Source organism: Rhinolophus sinicus, chromosome 4 (genome assembly GCF_057876585.1).
Source record: "Rhinolophus sinicus isolate RSI-liver-muscle chromosome 4, RSI-T2T, whole genome shotgun sequence".
Classification (NCBI taxonomy): Eukaryota; Metazoa; Chordata; class Mammalia; order Chiroptera; family Rhinolophidae; genus Rhinolophus; species Rhinolophus sinicus.
This window is the reverse complement of record NC_142504.1, coordinates 105,292,317-105,315,085: the sequence shown is the minus strand read 5'-3', so window position 1 is coordinate 105,315,085 and position 22,769 is coordinate 105,292,317. Positions and strand designations below refer to the sequence as shown.

At 40.8% G+C, this 22,769-nt stretch overlaps 1 protein-coding gene across 12 annotated transcripts in view; it reads right to left on the bottom strand.

Annotated features, from left to right (window-relative positions):
• NEDD4L (NEDD4 like E3 ubiquitin protein ligase) overlaps positions 1–22,769 on the bottom strand; it is a 310,035-nt gene that overhangs the window by 96,261 nt on the left and 191,005 nt on the right. The gene's annotated exons all lie outside the window — the stretch shown is intronic.

Sequence of the window (22,769 nt, the reverse complement as noted above, 5' to 3'; positions counted from 1 at the left end):
TTAGCAACAGTACCAACACACAGTATGTTCTCGATAATCGCTCGGTTTAACTGGAGTCAAATGACCCCATGCAGGACAGAATCTGAACTTCTGCCTCTCTCCGTAAGCGGTCCCAGTTGTGGAAAATGGGGTATAGCCGGTGGAATCACGGCCCACAAAAATATCAAGTCCTAATTCCTGGAAGCTGTAAATGTCACCTTACACGGGGAAAAATAGCCTTTGCAGATGTGGCTTAATGAAGGCTCACGAGATAGGGAGATTATCCTAGATTACCCAAGTAGGCCCTAAATAAAATCACAAGTGTCCTTACAGGAGAAATGCAGGGGGAGATTTGACACAGACCGAAGAGGAGGAGGCAATGCAGCCATGGAGACAGAGACCGGAGTTATGCAGCCACAAGTTAAGGAATGCTGGCAGCCGCAAGAAGCTGGAAGAGGCCAGGGACAGATTCTCTCCTAGAGCGTCCGGAGGGAGTGCAGTCCTGCCGACATCCTGATTTCAGGCCAGTAATAACTGGACTTTGAACTTCTGGCCTCCAGAATTGTGAGAGAATACATTTCTGTGTTTTTAAGCCAAGTTTGTAGTAATTTGTTACGGCAGCTACAGGCAACTCATACGTGGGCAAAGGCCAATCCAAAAACTGTTTTAGGAGGAAAAGAAGAGAGCTGGAGGTCTGGGAGGTGCCTCACCCTCGGATCGACCAGGATGTTCTTACCATGAATCCTGTTCTCACCCAGAGTGTTGTGAGGTTCCATGTAAACCCTTACCCTGGGCACCACCAAAAATAAAAATGCCATTCATAGGCCAAACTCAAACTCCGCAAGGGAAATCAGGAGGCTGACTGAGGTCTGCCCCCAACATTATTTCACAACGGACTTGGGTTGAGATGCAAACACAACAAATTTTCCCTATTCTGCCAATGCTTTTGGTGTGTGCACATGTCCCAGGAGACGCTTTCTTCCTGGAAACACAAAGACCACATAAGCAAAAACGAAATACCTTTTCATTCCAAACCCCTTCAAAAACCTGTTTAAAACAACTATCCCCCCACCCCATAAAAACTAAAGGATCCTGAAAAGAATTTGTACTATCTTCTAGTAATTTCCTCTCTCAATGTTTTATCTGCCTGCCCTGAGAGTCCAGGTAGAGCTTCAGCTAACTGTATACCTATTTTCACAGAAGTCTATTACAATCATTACAATTGTTTCTTGATAATATTATACATAACCATGAAGCAAAATGCTTCGATATCCATCCTGAGTCTGAGCTCATCAAATTGTGGTCTATGCGTCCACACAATTCACTGAGATATTTAAAATACTGAAGTATTTAAGTGTTATTTGAACTACAGTGTCTTTTAAAATAAAGCCCCATTGGCCATCCAAATACTGAAAGGTTTTGTTGTGGCTGCTGTCTTCTTCTTGTTGTTTTACCACTATTTAATAATGGTAACCATTAGTTAAAAACAGAGGACAAACACACAATCCGAACTCATTCAACTGCTTTTACCTACAGTTTTTATAAAATAAACAAATCATGAGAACCCCTTACTACACATCAGAGAACATAGGAGTCAAAGGCAATAAGATGTTTTGCAAAGACTAGGTTATGTTAATTAAAACTTGAAATAAATAATAGCATAAATACAAAGTAATTTAGTATTACATGCTCATAGCACATGGCTGATGTATTTGTAAGAAGCCAGGGTTGTACTGTACAAAACTGGGGTTAAAACTGCTGTGCTTTTTAACAACATTGAAGCACCTGATATTTACCCCCAACGCAACAGTTCACATCGTCTTGCTATTCCCAAGGGGAATTTATTACAATTTTAAAAGACAATGTGTTCTTTAAATTAAAACCCAGCTGGGCTGGTGCATTAATGACACTGGCACTGATTTTGCCAAGAAGAGAACAAGCCATTTCTCATCTTAGCTTCATAAAATAACTTTATTAAGAACCATGATCCAACAGTAAATGAAGAATTCAAAGATGCAATTATTCCCGAACGGAAAAACAAACCTATGCACAGCATGTACCAGATAATGATCAACCAGTGTTTCTCTGGTCGAGTTCAATTCTTCTCGTCTTGTTTGACACGTTTCTCTGAACTACTAGCCTCAAATTCCTGGGCATCACCCAGTTAGAGCTGATAAAACAGAGCAAAATGATTCAAGAGAAAGCTATTACTTTAGGTACATCCTACCCCACAGATTAGAATATTCTGTGGTCCCAATAAGCAAAATTTATAAAAGAGAGTAAAAAATTACATGGTTGTCAATTCATTATTTTTAAGATAAATATGGATCAAAAGATTTCACTGCCCAGATTAAATTCTATTTTACAGACATTTATTTACTAAACACATTGCATGTAAGCATCCAAAGAATATTAATATTGGGGAGCCGACATTCCATACACTTATTTGTACAGAAGAGGACAATGAGTATAATAAACTCATTCACTCAATATTTGATGAGCACTTAATCACATATGAGTCATTATACTAGACAATAAGGGTACGAGAAAATGCAGCAAACAATCCTTGATCTCATAGGAGCTTAGAGAAAAGGCTGTAAATAAAAGGAGACCTATATAGAAATACCTCCGAGTACAAGATAGAGTGTAATACAAGCACAGGCAAGGCAAAACTAAAGTACCATGGGAGAATAGAGGACAGACAGTGTGACTTGGGAAGGGATGGTCATACGGGGGCTGAGGGAACCCCTGGAATGGGAAGAGGATCTGGGCAGAGGACCCCAGCCCTGAGGGACAGGGAGGTGGGGAGAGACAACAGCAGAAGGGAGGCCCCCAGTCCCAGGCGGGGCCAGAGGAGAATTCTGGCAACAACCCAGGAGAACCTAGGTAACTTGACCAAAGAGGGCCCAGAGCGTCTGCAGGCATATGGACTCCTTTTGGTGGGAAATGAGAGGTCAACAGAGGTAGCAGCCAGAATGGAGGCTGAGGTTCAGAAAAATCACTCCAGGTCAACTCATCTAAGTCCTGGGAACCACTTGGAACTGAGGGGGAATATGCTTAATTTTCTGTTGCTTTTGCAGTAAGTCCACTGGTACCCACTGGTCCCTCCTGAAAGCATTGGGAGGCACCTGACAACTATGCGTTCAAGTTCTCGCTCTCCTTTAGAGATGTGAACTGAGCGCCTCTTGGGAACCCCCAGATCTATGTTTTTCAATGTTACTTTTTACACTTGACGGTTATAGGTAACAAATGGCCAGACAGCTTATTCGATCTAGCTACCTGAATCGCTTAAATCCCAGGAGAGAGAAGATAACTTGGGTTGCTTCTTTCTAAATAAGCAGGGATATGTGGATGTTGTGGTTTGAAAGACAGGAGGGAAGGGGGAAATTAAATACATTTTCTCTTGGCCACTCTCAGCCGCGGGCAAGTGTTCACTCTATCCATGGGGGGAAAAAATCCCTGAAAATTCTTGTTTCACTATCAACAACTATTAGCAAATTTTTAGTCCTGACTTCGTTTCACCCAACTATGCTTCAGTTTTAAAAACTGATATATCAGATTAGCTTATAGGAAAAGATCAAACAAAAATTAATGCTTTCTTAGGCAAAGATTGTACCACAGGCAAAAATCCATTCATTATGTGCCAGGAAGTTGGTACCGTGGGAAAAGTAACCAGACTCAGTTATTCACAGGGCTCAGAAAATAGCCAGTTGACATGGAATTAGACAAATTAAATTAGTCCATTTAAAACTGAACCCGTGGTGCTAGATGTATTATACCATACTTTCATTGATTTTAATATAAAAATATTACTCACCAGTTGCAAAAATTGCTTACTACTTTCCAGTTCACTCTCCTTCCCAGACACAGAGAAGACTACACTTTCCAGCCCTCTGGCAGTCAGACTGGGCCATATTACTAGTTTCGGCCAATGCACTCTGAGAAGAGGTGACAAGAGGTGACAATAACGTCACCTCCGAGTTGAGGCTGTGAAAAGCTCCTGTACAACCTTCTGTCGGTCTGGTCTCTGTGTGACCATGGGGATCAGAATGCCTGCCAACCTGTGTTGGCATGTACCATGAGTGAGAAATAAACTTTTGATGGGTTAAGCCACTACGGTTTGGGGGGTACCCTAATATAACTCTCTTTTTCAATGGCCATCCCTAGTGGGTTTCTCAATGGACAGCCAGTGGAAAAAAAGGGTGCTGCTATTTTGCGAGCAGAGGACCAGTCTCTACGGGACAGAATGTTGTATGTCTGCATAAATAACCAGTTCCTTTTCCGTAGCGAGAAACTGGCTACCATTTTCGTTCACATTCCAGCAGCACTAATCCGGTACTTCAAAGTCACATTCACATATTTTCTCACTCTAAATTGTAAAAGGCATGGCAGAGATTCTTTTCTCACACATCATTTCTAATAATGTTGCTTCATACAAACACTATTTTCATATGCAACAAGATAAGGGATTACCTGCCTATTTTTAGATGCTCTACCAGCTCTGAGCCTGGCCAGTGCTGTTTATATAAAGTTGGAGTAACCGCCAAGCTTTCACGCTGGTTATTGTTTCACGTTTGCCAAGAGTGAGATTTCAGCAACAGCAATGCATCATGCAGATGACAGGAAGTATATGGGTTTTATCCTGCATTTATGATGAAGTCCACAAGCAATGGGTTCGGATCTATTTTAGACTGCCCCGTGAAACAATGGATGTGTACCTATTTTTACAACAAATACTTTGTGCTAATAAGATTAGCAAAAGAAATCTCGTCACTGCACTGCCCTGTTGAACTCTCTGACTACTAAACTGTACAATACATGGTTGGTCCATTAGTCATTTCTGTGTTTCTTCATTCATTCGACAAATATTTATTTAGTGCCTGCTTTGCGCCAAGCATGTGATAGGCTCAAAGCACCCAGAGTCTAATGCCAATCTGTGGGTTTACAATACTTACTGAAATAGCTGTCAGATCACTGGATAGTTGGCAGTTATGGGGATTTTGGTTTAATAGTGCAAAAGGATGGATATAAAATATGTAACTTTTAATTGTTAATGGGAATTTGATGGATAAAGGAATGAAGTTCCTGAAAGTCAAATTAATTTTACTACGGAAATAATGATTATCAATGGTGTACAATCCTGGGATGAGACCTCAGGTTCATGAGCACCACTGAGTTCATTTAAGGTAGAATTTGAACACTTGTCAAGAGCTTTGTAGATATTCACACTTAGTACATACAGATTTTAAGGGATTTTATTAACTGTGGCAACCCTAAAATGTGGGTCAACTCTAAAATACACAGAAGACATTCTCCTGCCTTGGGCACTAAAGACACTCAGTAAATACTTGTTGGTGTGAGGTGTCAAGTAGATGCTTCCTTCCCTCATTACTAAAGGGGTCTCTTGCTTTAGTTGCCATCAGCACCAGCAGCTGGAAGAATGGACCTCCGAGTTTGTGCAGCTGACTCCTCCAGAGGCATGCTCTTGGCACGGTACGTGCAAAACACACTTCTGCTCATAACGTTATTTTAAAAGCAACGTACAAGCAGATGCTACTAATCAAAATATTAAGAATTCAATGACTGGAATGCTTTGGCTCACTGGATCTCAACCTTTCTTCCTACCCAGGCATGACATTCTTATTGGCCATGTACCCCTAAAGATGCAACTCAGGGGCACCCAGGGTTATCATCAAGTCCCTGAGACAGAAAGCTGTTCATTCTTCCTGCTCTCACTCAGCAGCGCAGAGTAAGACGCAACTGAGAGTGAAGTTTTCAGAGCAAAAAGCTTGAATCTGAGCTCATTTATACACAAAGGAATCATTTGTGAACATTAGAAATGTGTTACCTAATTTACTTGGGAAAACATTCATGACTGATATAGCACTCTTGTCACTGCAGCAATGTAGGTCATTTGCTCATTTATTTTTCTGACTAATCGAGATAAATAAGTATGCAGATTAACTTAGTGGCACTACAGTGGAAATGTTTAAATTCTCAGAATGAAATAGTAAACATTGTAAGTGTAATGAAGTCTAGAATATGGTGCCTAGTTATGGGGCTTTTCTTTCGCCTGCATACTTACATTCATACCTCTGAATGTGTGGTGTAAGTAATCAAGCTGAATCTATACTGAGTACAGGGTATAAGCGGAACACCTCGTTTATCTGATACTTTCAGTTTTTTGGAAGCAAGTTGGTAATGTTTATCTAGACTGCAGAGGACGTGTACCGTGCTCTGCAGTCTAGATACATACATAATGTATAGTGTTCAAAGCTTAAAACACATCTTCACTAGGATACACACAAACACACACACACAGTGCCAAAAAAATGTATACACATTTTAAGGAAAAAACTAGACTATTAAAATTATAATACTCAATATACACTGATAACAACAGATGAATACAAGTCATGTGTATACATTTTTTTGGCAGCGCTGGTATGTATCGGGGCTGCCAAAAAATGTATACAAGTGGACACTTTGGTCAACGTTGCTCAAGCAGTAGTTCGCTGTAATCAGAAGTGTCTGGACGCTGATGGTAACCACTTTGAGCACGTCTTGTAATTGCAGAAGTCAAACGTGACTTGTATTCATCTTTTGTTATGGGTATATATTGAATATTACAATTTTAATAGTTTTTTTCTTTCTTAAAATGTGTATACATTTTTTGGGCATCCACTGTATATATTTAAAAAACCCTCAGTAGTACTGTTGGTATGTATTTGGTATTTATCATAGGTTTTGGAAATAAAAATCAGTATTTAATCAAAACTTCTCTTTTTTTTAAAATAGCAAACCAAAGGTCTTAGGATACAACACACTAAACTGTAAAATAGTACAGTTAAATCACTCACGTTTCTTTCCTTCCTTATAGAACAAAATTCTGTCATAAAACTATTGCTAAATCGTGTTAAAGCCAACTGCACAGTCTTACATAAACTGTCTGAAGCTTATCTCCAGTTTAGTGCTTTTAAAATTTTATTGTACATCATGACATTTTGTGGTAGGTTTTCTGAAACTAGGAGACTACTCACAATTACTCTATTTGATGCATTTGAAAATAAAAACATCCTGTAATTAAAAATAAGAAAGAAAACAGAATCCATCCTTTTAACAGATGTTTTCTCTCTCGATGGCTTGGCAGATAGATTTGTGTTCTTTTTCATTTGTTTATGATACCCTAAGGCCTATCACTCCATATTCCACAATGAACCTTGAAATAGGAGTAACATGAGCCTTTCCACAGCCTACTATTAAATTTTTCTCAAAGTCAATAGAAGAACAGCAAGATTTCAGTAAGAACTACTGGGTGGGCAAATTAGTCAGGCATGGATTAACAAAAAGTTCTACTGTAATTTGATTTTAAAGCTTATTTCCTTGTAACATTCAAGACCATGCTCAGCTGTAAATGGATCTGGAATATGAGCTAGGCACATGATTATCATTTTTGATTTTTTCTTGTTTTTTTTAATGGTTGTAAGAGAATTCTCCCTGCCATCTGTGGTAGAAAGAACAAATGAGCTCTCTGCCCTTAGCCTGCCCGTTGTTCTTCCCAGCAAAACACAGGCATGAGCGTTCACACACACAACTTATGGAAGGAAACTCACCAGAATCAAACCCCCAACACTATGACTCCGCTGTCTACCAAGATTGCTTTTGTATTTGACAAAACATAATGTATAAAGAAGCAAATGGAAATAAGCACTACAAAACTCTTTTAGACTTCATTTTGCAAGAATATTTAATATTAAAGATGTAGGGACAGCCTGAGCACACGAGAGACCATTGTGCACAGGGATTTGGATTCTGCTCTATAAAGCCAGAACCTACTTAATACGTTCAGAAACGTCTTGTTGTACAGAAGTGAACTCATGATCACGGGGGGCAAACGTCACCGTGCAGGCTGCCGTCTCCTCTAAGACCTACCACAATTTCACTCTGTGGACTCCATGGGCTGAAGCACATGCTAGAAGAGAGATCCTGCTTACTTTCTTCTTCTGGACTCATTTCACATAAACTTATTTCAGCTCCACACGTTAAACACAATTACTGACCAAAACTTTGGCCTCTATTTGTAAGTCAAGCATGCAGTTGTCTGAATTCTTTGGCAGTAGGCAAACAGAAATAAATGAGAAACAGAAATACATTTCACACAGGGTGGAGAGCTGCCTTTTTGATCATATAGACCTGTATTAAGTTCCTCAGCCCTTGAGCAGGATAAAGTGAAATGAGTGAGAACAGAGTTCAACTTGAGCAGTGTCAAACTCTCAGTGTCCAGTAAAAATGTGAAAGAAGGTAGGTGTTTTAAAATAGCTCTTCTAGTTCTTCCATTAAGTATCACCAGCACACCACATTCCTTTTGCATAAAAGTTAGCCTGCAGTTGCTCCTTCTGGGCCCATGAAAAGGTGACACAATTATGGTCACAAAACAATCACACATTCCCACAGGTGCTTGGCCTTCTGGAAAAAATCTCTGTCGGCCCCGTGCATGACCCTCAAACCATGAACAATTTCCAAATGCAGGTAATGCAGAGGAGGGGCTCGTGTCGTCCTCACTGCGGCTGCCACATCCAGCAGAGTGCTTACTGTGTTCCATATTCACTGCTTGTCCAACCTGACTGTGTGCTACGGGTCAGCAATCGATTCAACATTCCAAGCCGCGGGGATTGTCCTTCACTTCGTGAAGTGTCCCCGGGCTTTGCTCTCACACTTGTTGAAACTGTGTTTTCTGCTAGGGACCACTGTATCAACAGGATGAAGAGTAGGGGCGACGTAAGAATTCATTTTTATTTTCACAGGGTGCCTTTAAGACACCATTCGCTAACAGACGTTTCTGATAAAATTAAATGCAAACGAGTTACAAAATTAAAAAAGAACGTGGTATTTTATACAAAGTATTTTAAAATACTTTATGTGAAACTCATTTTTCAGGAAAGGACAGCACATTTTTGCAGAGGTCAAATTAATGTCTCAAATATGGCAGGCACCTTTACTGGAGCGCTGACCACTTCAGTGAAACTTTGAGGACCTGCGTGGTATCGCCTTACATTTAAGAACATAGCATTTCCATAGGCACAGATTCAGTAAATGTCCGTGGAGTTCATTTTGCATACTTAAATTAGCCAAGACAACTCAGAATTGGCTATGTAGAAGTTTTACTGAATTTTTATTTTTCACTACCGTAGACCTAAATATAATTGTGGTGAGTGACTGTCTGTAAACACTGACATTTTATGGGTAAGAATGTGTAGTTACATGCAAAAATGCTTCAATATTTCTGAAATGTGCATATATAATTAAGAACATAAGGTATAGAGATTGCGTGCATACTTATAAAGAAGTTAAATTTTTTCATAGGTAAGGAGATTCCATCTTAATAAATAATGTTCCATTTATTGTGTAAGCAAGATAACAACTTATTAAACATGTTAGTTGAATAAGACTTATGAAGTATTGAACAGGTGAGGAAACAGCCCCCTTACAAACACCAATTCATCTAATATTTATTTCTCACATTCTGCTTTCATAAAATACCTTGATTAAAAGTGTTTGATTCTTGGAAAGAAATCATTTGAAAATGAAAGCTGGGTTTTAATATCTGTGTTCTAGGAGTAGGAAAGTCAGTTTTACTAACTGGACTAACCCAGAATTTCTCCTAAATAGGAGTGAGAAACATCCAGTATGACTGATTCCGAGCAATTCATTCCATAGGTTTTATAGGTAATCTCTTTTATCAATTTCTAGCTTAATTAAGCAGTATCAGAGCCTGGTCTCGGGAAAAGGCCTGATTGATTGAAAGTGTGGGAAGTAATCCAATGTTAGAAAAATCTAGAAGGCAAAAGATGTAAATTTATCTAGTGGATTTCTGTTTAATAATTAAGATTGTCCAAACAATCCCAACAATTTAGAATAGTGAACAATGTCTAGCCAAGAAGATACACCAATTCCTGACCTTCCTGAAAACAAAATGATAGTAACAACTTATAACTCCTATAACATGGCAAATTTTAGGCACTCAGAAAAACTTGATAATATAAAAGGCCATTTTTCCTGGAACTGACAATACTAAGAGCTGGGTTTTTCTAAGTACTTCAGGCATATTTAACTCATGCATTCAGTCAACAAGAACTTATGTCTGTCACCTTCAATACATATTACTAGGTGGCAAGTGACGTATTTCTGAGCAAGTGAGTGAAAATGAGGCAAAGAAAGAACCAACATATAACCCAGAAAGTTACTGGGCATCCTCACAAACACTCTTTCCATTTACAAAGTTACTTCTTTCAAGATGTGAGGCAGAATAACTAAAACAGAAAGATGTCTATGCTTCCAACAAAAAAAGTTAACTAGAGTTCACCAAAATAACTCTGTCATATCTTAAAATATTAATGTGATCACAGCTGAATTAAGGAGATTTAAAGGGGCATAGAATTAGATAGAAAAGAACAAAAGTATTAAGAATGCACTATTAAGAAGCATTATGAAATTAAGATAAATCTAAAGAAATATGATGTACCTAAAAGCTCAGTTATCCAGGACAGTGAGAAAGTAAGAACTGAAGTTTGTGAAAACTGCAGCTAACTAGAAATTAATTCAAGGAGCCCCAAATAATTGTCCTCTTATGACTTTTTCATAAGACCAAAAATTAATGAGAAAAAAAACTATAGGGAATTGAACACATCAATTGGCCCACTATACAAGGATATCTGAAGGTATCTGAAGATATTTCTGGACATAACCAAAAATTAGAGAGAAACTGTTACAATCAGACTGCAAAAAAAATAAAAAAATAAAATAAAAAATTCACAGGCTTACTGGAAAGGGAAAACAATAAATCAGTATAAACTCAAAAAATGAAAACTTATAGCTGTCAGGATAACTGTATAAAACTTTGGTAATTTATTGTACTATGACTTTTTTCCCCCTCATTTACTTTCAGTCAACAAGAAGGTTGAGACTAGATTTAAGAGCAATATTTGCTCTCATCATTAAGGAACAACATTTACAGGGTGTATCTTAACATACTGTTTTTCAACACAGGGGTATACACATACACAACCTTAATTTTTATACAATTCCAAAAACGAAGCCATGTTATCTAATGTGTGGTATGCTAGTCTTATCTTGTCAAACAGCATGTGCATTTCTTGATCGCAGAGGCCATTTACTCAACTTCACACACACAATTCCCCATCACAGCCATTAGCAGAGCCAGACACACAGAAGGATGTTTAGAAATACTATAATCTAGTAGAAAATCACTAATGACTCCTCTTGTATGAAAAATGCAGTGAGACACTCAAAGCCAGAATCAACTGTGTGCAAAACAGTCTTTCCAATGGCTTAAGTTTCATGTTTTGCTTTTCTTATTATATTCCTATCCATTCTAATTTAGAGAATTTCTAAACAAAATAAAAGTGGAGGATTTATACAGAAAGAAAAACTGAAGGAACACAGTTCTTTGAACAGGTATCTAGTGAAATAAGAATGTGGGTGGAGATATGGCTATTCTTACTGCAGTACAACTCTTCACCTGTGAGTATGCACGGTGCTACTCGGATCTAGCAGCTGAGTACAGGCAGATGTCCTTCAATCTAGTTGTGGAGGGCGCAGCTCAGCTCCAAGTCCAGTCGCTGTTTTCAGTCTTAGATGCAGGGGGCGTAGGCCACCATCCCATGCGGGAATTGAACCCGCAACCTTGTTGTTGAGAGCTCGCGCTCTAACCAACTGAGCCATCTGGCCGCCCTCTACTTTGAATTGTTTCTCTCTCTATTCCCTTGGGTTCTCTTTTTTTGTACATAATCAGGAAAGGAAGTCTATTTCATGAGCTCATGTAAAGTAACAGGCCTAACTGCAGCATGTTATGCCAGTCAGCCATTTTGCCCCACCCACTGAGCACATTCAAACTCACCTGAGGCATCAAAGCCTGCAAGGGAGTAAAACAGACCCAGCCTCAATCAGGTAAGCTCAGTGAGGTGAGCCACACAAAGCAAAGTTCATTTGTTCACTCAACCATTCAGCGGATATAAAATTGTCATTTAAATCAACTGGACTGATCCAACATGTACTGATTTACCTTTTATTTAATCCCTTTAATTTTAATCCCTGCAAACAATATTTTGCAAATCTTTTTTTTTTTTTTTTTCCCCAATTACTACATTTGTTTAAATTTCTTGGAGTACAAATTTCGGTGGCATTTTAAAATCAGATAGATGAAAAAATGGAGGCATAAGATCCTGAGAAGTAGTTCAATCTCTGTTTTAGAAAGAGCCCCTGCCCTTCCTCTGAGGTGGTAGAACTGGATTCACCAGCGAAGGGCCAGCATTTCAACCAGATCAGAAAACATTCCTTGTTGTCAGAAATGCCATGAGCAGATGGAAAAATAAGGAAGCAGTTTAAAACTAGGCACGACTCATTTGGATATTTTGTTGGAAGTACACAATAAAGACTTCTACCAACCTTACTTTTGACTAAAAATTATATTTACTAAACTCCTTAATTTTAAAATTGCTCTGATAGTACAGGTTGTAGTGTACTAGGGGGGAAAAAAGGCATTTCCCCCCCCCCCCCTCCAAAACAAGTTTCCAAAGGTTACGGGAAATTTTGATTGACTTGTTTTTGAAACATTGCTTATTTTAACATTGTTTGTAGGCCTGGAGAGCGAGGAGGAGGAAAAATTACCTGATGATTAAAAGAGATTTTATAATACACAGAAGGAAACCACAAGGTAGAAGGTGAGAAGACAACATGACAAAAAGCGAGCCACCGAGTGGGCAGAGTCACAGAAAAGGAAACAAAAACCTCTTCAAAAGGCTTTAACCATCTGCACCACACAGTCAGGCAAACACTCTAACACTAACTACCCTGTTTCCCCGACAATAAGACCTAGCCGGACAATCAGCTCTAATCACCCTTTGGAGCAAAAATTGATATAAGACCCGGTATTATATTATAGTAAAATAAGACTAGGTTTTATATTAATTTTTGCTCCAAAAGACACATTAGAGTTCATGGTCCGGCTAGGTCTTATTTTCGGGGAAACACGGTAACGTATTCTGTCGGAAGTCTCACCATTTCCACTGGACTATCCCTTCCAGATTAAAAAGCGAGAGAGAGAATTGAAATTATAGCAGAGTTGGGGAAGTTGTCACCTAAGTGGAAAGTAGTTAATTATGAGATTAAGTCACTTTTTGTTTACTCTTTTACCAAATTCCACTGTTCATCTTTTAAGTGCCTCTCAAACAGGGGAGTAGAGAAGAAACAGTGATTATCTCTGGGTGATAAGATGACATTATTCTGGTTTTCTTACTTCTGAACTTTTCTAAAAATGAACGTATATTAATTGCAGGTTGGACACAGAAAAAAACCAAACATACGTAAAACACTTGAAAAGGACTATTTCTCAGATTCAGCCCTCATTTCCAATTCTCTCTGTTCCCCCTGCCTCCATTTCTGCCACTGTAGCTTCCTAGTTACACACTGGCTGCTTTCTGGAAAGGCTCCAATGAATCAGCCTGTCTCTAGAACTTTCCAACCCCCACAGACCTACGCTTATTCATGCCTCCCAAATCCTTGCCATATCGGGTCCCCATCATCCATCCTGCCTCTGGAGTGCCCACCAGCTTTTCTCTCTTTATTTCAATCAAACTGCTAACCCTGGAGTCCTTCCTGCTCTCTTCATGGTCCTCTCCCCACAGCCCCTGCCAAGAAAGCTTTCCCAGCCAGGCCTGCGCCACCGGCACTCTCTTCACAACACATGAGAACTGGCGGACAATCACATTATAAACGGAGAGATACACTGCCTTAAAAGACGCCCACAGCCCCTCCTAGGACATTGCAGATTCTAAACTGGAACGGAGTCCTGTTCGCAGAGCCTGCTCAGGGACGGAGGGGGCGGAATCCTGCCAAGAACACTTAGCCTGGCTTAGAGCAGAGACCGAGAAATTCAGAGAGGCCTTCCCTCCACTCACAATCTGTGTATTTCACAACTAACAGTGTACAATGCAGTCTGTTCTAAGCAGACTCTAAATAGAGGCCTAACATATTTACTAGCTGGCTTTTCACAGAAAACGTTTGCTGACTCCTGAATTAGAGCATAAAACAAACTCTTGTCCAATCAAGCAGCATCAACCAGGTCATGGTCACGGCCAACAATGCAAAAGCTCAGCCCTCAAGGGGCACAGATGTCCTCCCAGCCCTTGTACCAACCAAAAATCCTACCCACATCTTCAGGAAGAGCCATCTACATACCTGCCTCAACCTCCTTCTCCGGTCACACGTCCTCTCTACTCAACCATGCACTTAGTTGTTTCCATCACAGGCCTATTCACCTGAGATTTCCTCATCTCTAAATTTTACTGCTAGAAATGCCCCCTCCGCATGTCCAATTCCCATTCAAGACCCCATTCACACCCCCTTCCTTTATGGCCTTTCGGCTTCCTTCATTGAAAAAAGCCATAGCTTTCATTCACTTCTGCCTTCCCCTTGGTTTGAACTTTCCCCACTGTAATTAGTACACACTGTCCAGCCCATATCGTGTCTGCACCTGCTTCTGGCCCTAGACTGTGAGCTCTCGGAGGGCAGGGGCCCTGCCACCTTGGACTCCCTCACCTTAATGAATAAACCTTTTTAAAGTAAAAGACGTCAAATACATACTCACTGTGTGTGAACAGCTGTTTTTAGTCTAAAAGCTCTGTCTTCAAACTTAAAAATTTCCAACGTCGTTTGAGAGAAGGCAGATACGCGCACATACACAGGTACAGTGGTGAACATGGGAGAGGGGATCAATGAGGACTTGTGACTAAGGCACAGACAGAAAGGGCTGGGCGGGCATCCTGGACAGAGGGGCACTGGGGAGTAAGAGTGCAGAGAAGTGTACCGCACCAGGGAATGTTTCTGGGGTGGAGCCAAGAGGCCCATAAAGCGAGAGATGTGAGCAGCGGTAAGAGAGAGCCGCGGTGGGGTTTGAGCAGAACATGAGTGGGTAAGATTTGCAGTTCAGAAGATCACACTTTGGGGCTACAATGTGGAAGATGGATGCAAGGAGTCAGTGTGGAGGTGCTTAGGAGTCTAACCAGTCAGGACAGTCCTGCTGGGGCTAAGCAGTTGGCCACAGCAGCGGTGGGGGGGCAAGTGGGGAGGCGCCACTGCAAGAGGCAGAATGGGCACGGCCTGGCCACTGGCTGGATGTGGAAAAAGAGCATTCGGTGACTCCAGAGTTTCTCATCTTCAAATGGCTTTGGCCATAGTGAGAGGTCAGACTCCAAACTCTGGAATGAACTGCCTTAGTCACTGTTAGTTGTTAAATATACAGGTGTCCAATGGAGAGACAGCCTGCCTGAGGTTCTTAGGCCTACCAGAGGTTCAATGCTACCAAAGAAGTAGGTGGGATAATGGACACACACAAAAATGTTGACGTGTGTCCTTCAAAAAGAAGGTATCTTTGATATTTCTCAAACAATGACACTAGCTGAAAATAACTACACTAGGGAGAAAATATTTCCAGGGTTGTCAGTTTGTATGAGGCATCGTTCAACGTGTCTTAGACTAAGGTTTCTCAACATAGACCCTAGACAACTGGTACTGGAATCACCTCAGATGCTTATAAACACTGAAGGGTTTGACCATTACCTACCTACCTCACCAATCCAACTAGTTAAGATATTCCAATAATCTAGAAGTAGTTAAAAATAAGCTAACAGACTAGCCAATGGGTGTCAAATAGCATACATACAATCTCAAAATATAAAACATGTTCACTGATATTTTACACATTTGATGTTTAAATTTACGATGCCTATCTTCCTGGTGGTTAAAGGTTAAAAATAATAAAGACAAAATTCAGGTGAATTTTGGAGGTTTGGCCAAACCTTCGGAGCGGGTGAAGGTTTGTACAACCCTAGAAGCAGCCTTGGGAGCAAAGTTTGAAAACCACAGGTTTTAATTACTCCATTTATACCCACTGAGAAGTAAGTCAAAAATGCATGTGCAACCAGTGACCAAGCCAGCAACTAATATCTGTCAACTACCTGGTGGAGGGGGGCTGTCACAATTACAGGTCAAGATTTACCCCATTAACAAGATGCCCGGACAACAACCTTTCTTTTCACTGCTACCAGGCTCCCCAGAACCAATTGGACAAGCCTGACACATCCTGGAATACACCATGGCACCCACACAACACCCTCCCGCTTCCACCCAGAGGAACTGAGCTCCTGACATTCTCCCTACAGCTTGCCTTTCTCTGCTGTCAGGGATTAGTCTAGAATTACCGTTCTCTATTTTATTTGTTGCTTGTATTTTCACCAAAGCATTTGTTTTTCTTTCCTGTTCTTAAAGCTTTTCCTCCCCCGCCCCCTCTCTGGAGGGGCTCACAAGATAACAGTGTTCAGATCAAAGTCCCCAGGGCAACATGGACCCAGAGAAGCCAAGGTTAGTTAACATGCTTCCTCTTCAGGAGCCAAGTCCCCTTCCTTTGCATCAAGCGTTCTTACAGAGACCTGCCATAAATCCCTCTTTTGACCTGGCTGCATGTCTAACAAGCGACAAGCCAGGGTAGCACAGCCAGCCTGGAGCCTGGCACTAAGAAACACAAACTCTCCAGGGAAAAAACAAAGTCTGTGTACACAGAAATGTTTGATCAGCAGCAGCGCATGGCCTGCTTAACCAAAAGCCTTAGCACCATTGTAGTCAAGTTCAAAACCATGGACACCTAACACATTCCAACAATTATCTACCCAGGGCCCGGCCATAAGCATAGTTCAAAGTGGAGATTTTGTTCATTATGTCATGTGGCTTCCTTCATTGCTTAAGCCTAAAATCCTTCTTGAGTCGTCTTAGGAGAAAAAAAGAACTACGTATCTTTTCTAGCAAGCATTGTATTATCACTAATAACAATATAATCAACCACATTGGTGAAACTACATTAGCATTCACGTAGCTCTCCAAGTTATTGCACTTATTCCTTACAGAAACACTAATGCAAATATCATGTTACAAATAAGGAAGTGGTTTCAGAAAACTTAAATGGCCAGGGGTCACAGGACCTGTCAGTGGCAGAAAAAGGACCTGACATCCAGCGTTTTATTTATTTAATACACCCCAGCAGGCTATTTTTAAGACTGTAAACAGACTCTAAACAAAAAGCCAGTGTTAATGTTTTTCTTGCTATTGACTTGAAAAAGGATCTTTAACAAAACATTAGTATTAAAAAGTGTCAACAGAGGCCAAAGACTTTAACCAGTTGTTCCTGCTGGCACAGTCCACACGGCACCAAAGATGACAGACACGCTGAGACGCCCCTGCTGACATCTGCTGCCCACAGGGGATTCTAATTCCAACGTGCAGCAAGCCAGGGCTTTTTAAAGACTTCCTGCCCTCATCCATCCCATCCTTCTCCGAACGACATACCTCTGACCCCCAAGTCTGGGTCAGGTTAACAGGTGAGGCTGTGGCCCTGAGGTTGTTGACGCTGCAGCTGCAGAAAGGCTGGGTGTCATCCGCAGCCCCCACAACATATAGGTAGGTGATTAAGGCCACGGCAAAGGGAGGGACTGACACAGCCACCAGACTGTGATTCCTTCCAAATGAAGACAGGACAGAGCATCCAGCTGCTGAGGACTTCACACACATCTGTGCTTAGGGTGTCACCTGAGCTGTGTATCTTTTCAAATTACTCAAGACATAGGAAATTCTTTGCTTGTCCCCCTCCCCCCAAAAAAGTTTTTTTGGTCTGAGCTGTGTGTGTGTGTGTGTGAGAGAGAGAGAGAGACAGACAGAGAGAGAGAGAGAGAGAGAGAGAGAGAGAGAGAGAGAGAGAGAGAGAGAGAGATATCACATGACATGGAAAAACTCCATTATGTAGGCATGATGTGACTGATTTGTGCTGCGGTGATTTCAAACACAGTGACTTTTGGTTTACAGCAAACTTAGTTAAATCGTATGTAACATGAACCAAATTACTATGGAAAACGAAATGGATCCCACATATTGAGTACCTACAACGTAAAAAAAACACTTTACCCCTGCTATGGCTACAAAGGCCTACAGCAAACAGTCAATGAAATTTTAGTGGGCACTGAAATTCACTAACATTTGAGAAGGAAGGAAACTAAGCCTGTCACCTTGTACTAAAGCATTCTTTAGTATTTGAGAGAAGTACTTTACTACCCAGCTACTAAACCAGGTTTTAACAAAGAACTGCATCTTGGTGTAGATCTAGGCTAAGAATGCGCTTCTTGCAGCTTCTATGAATATGATAAATTTCCTTAAATGGTTTATCTTTTTCCTTTAAAGTTGAATAATTCCAAAACACCCACTCCTTCTGCTCATTTGGGCCACTGCAGTTGCTTCTCAGCTGTCTACGCCAAGTGTCTCCCTGAACTGTTATTCGGTCTGCCCATCCTGTGTACAGCTACCCTCCTCCAGCTTCCAGGAAAACAGCTGTCTGAGTACTCCACCACCCCACACCCCACCAAGCTTACCTTCGGGAGGCGGCTCCACTGAACAAGCCAAGTTCAAATCCCCCAGGACTGAATATGAAAGATACTGCCTCTTTGGGTTATCTGTTGTTGCCTAAGCACTCCATAACTTACGGGCTTAAAACAACAACAGCCATTTATTCTCTCTCAGGATTCTATAGACTGACTGGGCAGCCTGTGGTCTGACCTGCTGTGGTCAGATGGTGACTGGGGCTGAAACACCTAAGGTTTCATTTACCTGTCTGGCACTTGGTGGGGATGGCTAGAAACTGGAACGTAGAGATGTGGCTACCCTGTGCTTCTTTACATGGTCAAGCAGATCGTGTCCTGCTGGATCCTAAAATCACACATTCCCAAAAGACAGAAAGCGGAAGCTGCAATCCTTTTAAAGGCTAAATATAGAACTAGCCCACATCACTGCAACTGCCCTCACAGGACAAGCCCAGATTTCAAGGGGAGGGGCAATACATTCTACCTCTTGATGGGGAAGGGATAAAAACATGTGCAGCCATCTTTACTCTGCCACAACGTCTTCTCATATTGACTCTAAAAAGGATATGCTGACGTAAACTCTAACTGTAGTCTTAGGGCCAGACCGAAAATCTGCACCGTAGGCCACACAGGCTACCATTTTGGTCTTAAGTGAAGCACCTTGCAAGTTAGAGCTCACTGAATGGATAAGTACATGTGTCCAACTTGTTGTATGGTCACCAAGACCTTTCTACAACACCCAGTTGTCAACAACTACATACGGTGTGCATACTGGATACAAGTATTCATGTCCAAAAATGAACCGAAAAAAAACTTCGACTTGTCTGCCAATCGGTTCAAAAGTGAAGATGGAATCTAAAGACAGGTCACGAAAGCTTTATGCCCTCACTCACATTCTTGTCTGCTTTATCTTTATGACATCTGGTAGCGAGGCAAAATACACGGCACAGAATTGTGAAAAGGAAACAAACAGTGGCTTCCTGTGATTTTTGAGAGGAAGGGACCCTTTCTAAATCTCCAAGGTCTTAGAAGTTTGCGTGCTTTATTCCTTTGTAGATAGGTCCTTTACTTTCCCAGGCTCTAGAGAAGCTGAGTTAATTCAAGTTATTTTTATCTACCAAGGTACCTCCATGTTACTCACCATCAGACAGGTGGACACACGTACTCTGTGCTGTGAATGATCTTGGGGCCCCCGCAAATCCAGCTCCCCTTGGACCACTCACCCCTTCACTGACTATGCTCTAGCCACACAGCGTCAGCTTCTCCAACAGGCACAACTCTTGTCCCACTGCAGGACCTCTATGTCCGGCACGGTTCCCTCTTCCTGGGCTTCACTTCCCCCCACGCGGCTCACGCTCTCCTCCTCACACATTAGGCCTCCATGTGCAGTCAGCTCTTGAGAGGGGCTCGTCCTGGGCACCCTTCTTCAAGCAGGCCTCCCTAGTGTTTTCTCTGTGTCAGCCTCCCGTTTACTTCCTTCGGCATACTTAGGAAAATATGTAAGTATTTCATTTATTAGTAACTCTTTACTATTCATAACTACAATAGCTGGGCAATAAGCGTCCAAAGAGTGGTGATCATGTTTCTCTTCCTTCGTACTTGCATCTCTGGAATGTAAAAGGCATTCAGAAGGGTCACCTCTCCTTACTGACTTCAGCCTATAAAGGTGGCAACAGCAGGCAATTCACATGACCTTTCTGGACCTTATTTATTTTTTGTTTAATGAAGTTTGACGAAGTTCAGGGGACACTGAATTAAATAATATTAATTACCTGACACCTCTACAATTGAACTGAAGCTTATCTCACAGCTATTACCTACTGATGGGGTTTAGGAATACGTATTTCTCTATGTTTATTATTTAATCAGTAAAGATGTGCTTTCTAGTCTCTAATTGCCAACAGATTTCATATTGCAAAATCTTAATGCAAGTAAAATAAATCTGGAAAAGAAAAACAATCCATGAGCTCACATAACATGTTAAGGACCCTAAAGGTATATAAGGAAAGGTTAATATATGGGGGGAAAATCATAAGAAATGAAGTTTTCATATTTTTCATGAGTTTGGAATTTATCTTCTGTACCAGGGATGATGGCTAATCCACAACAAACTGCAGTCCTAGGTTAGAAGCTGCAATTTGCTGACAATCTCATTTCAAGCACATCCAAAATTAGCAACTAATTCTTTACACATACTTTATTAATAGACTCCTGAAATTCAGAGATTAGATTAGACAGAAGCATATTCAGGGCGAAGTGGGGAACACAGAAGGAAAAATATTCATTTCCATATAATTATTATCAAACAAACATGATGAATGAGAACTACGCATTCAATTCCTACATTTTTACATCCTACTTAGTAAGCACAACACACGATTTGTATGTGCAATTACATCACTGTTGACAAAATGATCTAGAATCAGCCATATAGCTTGGTTTTCATAATTTGGTTTTCATAATTTATAGAGATCTAAAGGGTAACTTTTAAATTATGAAGCTCTGTTTCGGTTTAATGAAAATCAGAACAAAACTTTTTCAGAAATATATTCAGGAAAAGAAAGAAAAGATAATTCAAAAAGTGATCCCGGTTTGGCCTTTTGAAAAGAGGAGAATAAACCACCAAAGCCTATAAAGTCCTTTTAACTTAAAGTCATAAACATAAAAGTCTGCTGACACCTGGTAGTCTAGTGAATCATAGAATCTTTTTTAAGAATACTTTTTATTGATTCCCGCCCCCATGGTTCTTCCATGCAGTACAGTAGAGAATTCATTAACCCTAAAAGGAAAGGATGAAATCCAGACAGCACAAAAAAATAAGATGAACTAAAAAATGTGTTTCCCCATATATATATTCAGCTGACAGGTTTTTCTGCGTATCCAATTCCTAAACATCTGTGAAGAATTTACATCTTCTCCTTCAGAGGGAACAATAAAAACAGCTAACAATTATTAAGCACTAATTCGTGCCAGGAGCTACGCGAAGCAGCTGGTGTATTTTAACCCACTGAATTCTTAAATCTTCCAATAATCTGAATCCAGAGCTGCATCAGGAGGACAGAGAAAAGTCTAAGAGGCAAAGGGACATGGGAGAGGAAAGACAAAAGACAGATCCTGCGCACTTTATTCAAAAAGAATGACTCAGATCCTTACTCTCACTTTATAAACCATCCTAACACGCTTCTAAGTCTTCAGCAGATCAGACGCAGCAACTTACAAGAGGGAGGTGGGCTACACTACACCGAGAGCCACAAGAAGTGGCAATCAGGTAGCAAGAGAAACAAGAAATCCACAACAAGCGGCAAACTGCTCCAAGAGCACGGGTGTCCCGAGAACTTGAAAGATGAAGGAAAGTAAATTATATACCTTATCAGTCCCTGATGGCATCATAAATATTTACTTACATAAAGAATGACTAGATTAGAGAATAATCCATGGCTATGAGGGGAACAGTGAGTCAAAAAAAAAATTAATAAAAACTGTTGTGATATGCTTAGAATGCTCTACTTAAGAAGGCAAGAAAGAGAGCAGAACAGTGTGGACTTATCCTTGGGCAGTTCATTTGCAAAAGGCTCCAGATGGTCAAGATGTAGCTATAACAGGCAGGCCTTGGAGGTATTGGGGTTCTGGATGGCCATAACACAAGGAAATGTAATCTTTTTGCTGGCGGAGGGTCTTGCCTTCCATTCCTAAAAAATGCAACATCCACAAGGTGCAATAAAGGGCGGTGTGCCTGTCATTTAAGGAGGAATGCTGTAGCTCAATGCTCCCCTGTGCTGGGTGTAGCGGGGAGAACACTGGTCAGGGCATCAAGCTCTGCTACCACCTTCCTGGGTGCCCTTGGACAAGGCACCCCACTTTCCTGTTTCCAAAAATGAGATGGTGGCCCGGCGAACCTTTACAGACCTTTGCATTTTTTAATAGTTTGCTTTAAATACACTAAGGAAGAAATCACCTATTACCACATCTCTGAAATTCATGAAAATTGGACAGCTGGTCAACACTTTCAAGAAGTGGAGTTTTCAAAAGCCACAAAAATGCACTCGGCTAATATTTACAGAAGGAAGATACTTTAGTTACCTGGAGAAAAATGGTATTTGCACATAAGATATAACAGGATAGACTGGTCTTGCCAGTCAAGATTTGGAATTCCACTTTCACTTACTACTTGCAGTTGAAAACAGAGGAGAAAATGATTCCTTTCATTTCTAAGCTGTTTTGGGAGATATACTTTTTTCCACACACCAGTCAACTGGAATACTCTGTTGCTCTTAACGCATTGGTCTTGTACAGACTCATTTCCACGGAAATTGA